At 47.2% G+C, this 4825-nt stretch overlaps 1 pseudogene across 1 annotated transcript; it reads left to right on the top strand.

The window, feature by feature from the left end:
* The first annotated feature begins 2251 nt into the window (after positions 1-2251).
* On the top strand, positions 2252-3014 carry LOC308244792 (NADH dehydrogenase [ubiquinone] 1 alpha subcomplex subunit 8-like; annotated as a pseudogene). The gene is made up of 2 exons: positions 2252-2575; positions 2822-3014. The product of its transcript is annotated as an NADH dehydrogenase [ubiquinone] 1 alpha subcomplex subunit 8-like (transcript).
* The last annotated feature ends 1811 nt before the right edge of the window (positions 3015-4825 follow it).

Below are 4825 nucleotides of genomic sequence, written 5' to 3'. Positions count from 1 at the left end.
AAACCTCTCGGGGGGGAAAAGAAAAGATGAATCCCTCTGGACTCTGACTGAACATACTGGCCCCAGTTTGCCTTTTTGCCTGCATCATAGCCTTCAAGCTAAGAGATTTTTGTCCTCTGGGATGGTTTCCAGAGGCCCATTGCTCAGCTTGTATGCAAATACCACCCATTGCTATGGACCAGCCTAGCACCTCATATACACCCTTCCTGCTGCTTCCTGCTGGTTGTTTCTTACAGGAAAACTCAGCTCCTGAGAAAGCAATTCAAGTCCTCTGAAAAGGAGCTGTTATACAGGTTTCATGGTCTCCATAGCATTTCACACAACCTTAAATATATAGTAAGTGCTTAATAAAAGCTTACTGATTGAGAGGTCAGTTCTCCCCATTAGCCTGAGTTTCTTTCAGAACTCTATTTCTTATTCTGCTTATATCAAACATTTTTTCCTAGGAGATATGACAAAGGAAAATAGTCTGGATTAGACTACAGGTTGGAATTTCTAAGAAGTTGCTCATTCTATTAAATGTATCCAGTAAACCAGGGTAGGAGTGCTAGACTGAAATAGTCAAGCTTTACAAATATGCAGTGCTCCTAGACATACATCTAAAACAAGGCATAATATTAATAAAACTAGAGGTCTGGTGCACAAAATTCATGCACTGGGCGGGGGCAGGGGGCGTCCCTCAGCCTGGCCTGTGCCCTCTCGAAGTCTGGGACCCCTTGGGGGATGTCCGCCTAAGCCGGCACTCAGACATCCCTCTCGCAGTCGGGGGCTCTCGCAGTCCAGGACCCCTCGCTCCTTACTGCCTGCCTGCTGCGGAGGCGGGAGAGGTTCCCACCACAGCTGTTTGCCTGGCTTCTGGCTGAGCAGGAGGTAGGGGGAGCACTGTTCAACCAGAAGCTGGCTTGCTGCTCCTTAGCACTGACCTCGCCCCCTGCCCACTGGTGGAGGGTCCAATCGGGGGCCGGGCCGGCCAGGGGAGGGGCCGTGGGAGTTTGAGGCTCTGCGGTTGTGCCCTGTCCCATCTCTGCGGAGGCGCTGGGACTGTGCAGCCCCCTCTCCTGCTGCCTCTGTGGAAGGTGTGCACCACCGCCTCTCCCACCACCTCTGCAGAAGGAGGGGTTCCTGGACCACCATGGCTGGCCTGGTGGCACAGGTTTGCTGGCCCTGCCCCCTGCCCACTGGTCATTCAGGAAGGTCGTTCTTGCCTTGGACCTCGCAGCCCCGGCTTTGTCTGGAAGGTTGTCTGGAAGGACATTCGGCTGTCCGGTCTAATTAGCATATTAGCTCTTTATTATATAGGATACCTAAGTACTGCCAATAGCAATCATAGAACTAAAGAAAAGGAGTACATCATTGTGTACTTCATCTTTATCTGCTGTAGCTATCAGTCACCTGGGCTTGTTGCTTCTCTCTTTGAAATGACTGTTCAACACAGCATTTCCTTTCCACACTTCGTTACCATTTCAGTCCTGGTCTTACAGAGTCCATTACCTCCACTGCCTCATCTTCTTCACTGGACTCTTGACCTCTGGCCAATTCTTACTATAATGCAGTTGACACTCAGTCCCAGATTAGCTGCCCAAACACACACCTCCAGGGCCTCCCTAGGATTCACATCCTCAGCCAGATTTGCAAGAACTTTTACATTTAGCCTGCTCTCTTGTCCAACCTCTCTGACTCTTCTTCACAAGGAGTGACTGTGGGCTGCCCCTTAAAACCTGGAAAGTTGTCATCCACAATGTACATAGTTAAAGCTCTACACATGAATGTAACCGGTATGTGTAAATGAAGAAAGGGCCTGCTCCGTAGGAGCTGGGGGTGACCCAAAGCTCCAATCAAAACCTGGGAGCAATATCAGGGAAGTAGGATTTAAAAAGTGATTGTAGGCCCTAGCCAGTTTGGCTCAGTGGATAGAGCATTGGCCTGTGGACCAAAGGATCCCAGGTCAAAGGCATGTACCTTGATTCAGGCTCCTCCCCAGCCTGGGCCCTGGTCAGGGTGCATGCAGGAGCAACCAATTGTGTTTCTTTCACATCGATGTTTATCTTTCCCTCTCTCTTCCACTCTCAAATCAATGAAAAAATAACCTCAGGTGAGAATTAACCAAAACAAACAAACAACAAAAAAACACAACAACACAAAAACAATTGGTGAATAAAGGTGTATTTGTAATGTAAAAAAAATAATAAAAAGTGATTGTAAGAGATGGGGTTGATGCGGCTGCAGGTGCCTCGTCCTGGTTGGGGCCACCATGCCGGAGACAGTGGAGCTGCCCACTCTGGAAGATCTGAAAGTGCAGGAGGTGAAGGTCAGTTCTGCTGTGCTTAAAGCTGTACCCATCACTACGGAGCTCAGTGCAACAGACCCAACAAGGAGTTCATGCTGCGCCGCTGGGAAGATAAAGACCCGCAGTAGTGTTCAGAGGAAGGCAAGTTTGTCAACAAGTGCTTCTGGGTTCTTCAGGCAGATAAAATGTTACCATGAAAGTCTTTTACAGAATACTGGACCTGCTTGGCTTATTTCGTCCTGCAGCTATTTTGTTGCTGTTGTAAAGGGCAGGCAGTTTTAAAAGTGTGTGCTAGCCCTGACTGGTTTGGCTCAGTGGATAGAGCATTGGCATGTGGACTGAAGGGTCCTACGTTCAATTCCAGTCAAGGGCACATACATACCTTGGTTGCAGGTCCGTTCCCTGAGCTCTGGTAGGACACCAATTGATGTATCTCTCATCACATCGACGTTTCTCTCTCTCTGTGTCTCTCCCCCTCCCTTCCACTCTCTAAAATTCAATGAGGAAAAAATATCCTCGGGTGAGGATTAAAAGTGTGTGTGCTGAACCATCTGGGCCGGGTGTGACCTGACCTGGGAGAGCTGACCAAGGTCACCAAAGTGAAAACGCATCAACCATTACCAGTTAATCCCTATCACTCAAGATCCAGACCAGAGCCCAACTCTGAGGTAGAAGGAGATGTGAAGCCTCCAAACATGGCAGCTGCCTTTTCTTCTGGACTATGTAAAGAAGGGTCCATGTCCCACTCTCAGTCACGTGCCCAGACAATGATGCATGAAAACTCACATTTGGTTTGTATAGACTGATATAGAGTTCTTTCTGGGATCACAAACATGAACAGAAAAGTTAATTTATGTGACTTGGCAGTTATTCTATACCATTTCCTGGCCATTGAAAAATTTAAAGGAAAAAAAGTGATTGTAATTTGGCAAGTAGAAGCAAACGAGGAAGCTGGTATAGAGAAAAAGTATGACTAGAAGGACTGGCTAAAGAAACCTCAGGAACAAGAAGCAGTGGACAACAACCATCTGTTAAGTTAACCAGAATATCTAGCCATGTCTGTTGATAGGGGAACTGATAGTCTGGGTCTGACACCAGTGAACATTGTAGTCAGCCATCAACCCTTTCCCTAGGTCACGATCCCAGAGCAGCCTCCTAGCAGCTCAGTTCCCATGAATGGGCCCTGGTCAGCCAGGCCGGCTGCTATTGCAGTTTCCCCTGCAAGTCAATGCGTTGTCTACATGGGTGACTCAGTCTTGCTGAGCTTGGTTAAGGAGGGGCCACGGCTGAGAAATGAAGCCACGTCCACTCCAACAATGATTAACAAACAAAATAAGTGAAATTCCTAAACCCAAGGAAGAGCTTCAGGACCACACAGAAGTGACCTCACAGTGGACAGTGTGCTCACCTCTTGGGCACAGTCCCTGCATCACTTTGTGCTGAGGTCACCACTGTAAAACCACATGGAAACACTCTTTTCATCTGTATTCCATTGTCTCCCTACCTACCCCATCCTTTGGGGCTCTCTAGTCATTTTTTCCTTGCTCTAGAAAATCTCTTCCACTGTCCCTTCTGTTTTCCTCCTATATCCCTAGAATCATCTGCTTTAGGAAGTCACCCCACACAAAATGCTCTGATATGCTGGGCACATGCCCGTCGCAACTCTACAACAGATATCTGCACGTGGGTTCAGATGTCAACACTTGGATGTAATACAGATGACTCTAACTTAATTTGGGCAATACTGAATTTACTTTTCCCTCCTTATGCCAGTCAATGGTGCCATCATTCAAACAAGCCAAAACAGACCTGGGACTGATTCTAAATCCTCTTTTTTGTTCATGCCTTCCACCTAACCAGTCACCAGATCTCATCTCTCTCTCTCTATGGGTCCCTCACATTCGTCTGCTTTGCCTCTCACCACAGGCCCTCGATATTGCTCATCTAGATTGTAATGGTAGTCTTCTAACTGACCTCCTTGCACTACTCCTGTTCTTCTCAAATACACCCTCCATACTAATGCTAAAATGACCTTTTTGGGGTACAACTCTGTCCATGTTATTCTCCTGCTTAAAACAGCTCAATGGATTCCCTACCTATGTGATAAATCCAAATGGGCCATTATGTTGTACAAATCCACTGATGACTGGATCCCTGGCTTCTTTTGCAGCCTCATCTCTTATTTCTCCCCATTACCCAGGGTATACCAGCCTTCTCCTACCTAGATCACATGGCTTCATTCTTCCTTACCTTTGCCTATATCTGGAATTTTTTCTTGTCCATCCCAACCCTCCACATTCTCCTGGAGAATTATTCATTTTTCAGATCTAGCACAAGTGTCACCTCCTCCAAGAAGCCCTTGGTTACCCAATGAAGCAAAATCGATCATGCTTTATTTTGTGAGGCCACTGTACTGTTATTAAATGCTACAGAACCCAGGGCCTTGATTTGTTTCCTGGACCCTCTCTTTTATCGTGACTTGCTGGAGGCAGGAACTGGATCTTACTTTTGTATTACCAGCACCTAGCAAAGTACCTG

Source organism: Plecotus auritus, assembly GCF_963455305.1.
Source record: "Plecotus auritus genome assembly, chromosome: 3".
NCBI classification, from domain to species: domain Eukaryota; kingdom Metazoa; phylum Chordata; class Mammalia; order Chiroptera; family Vespertilionidae; genus Plecotus; species Plecotus auritus.
The sequence above is the reverse complement of the archived record's forward strand: the minus strand, read 5'-3'. Positions and strand labels throughout refer to the sequence as shown.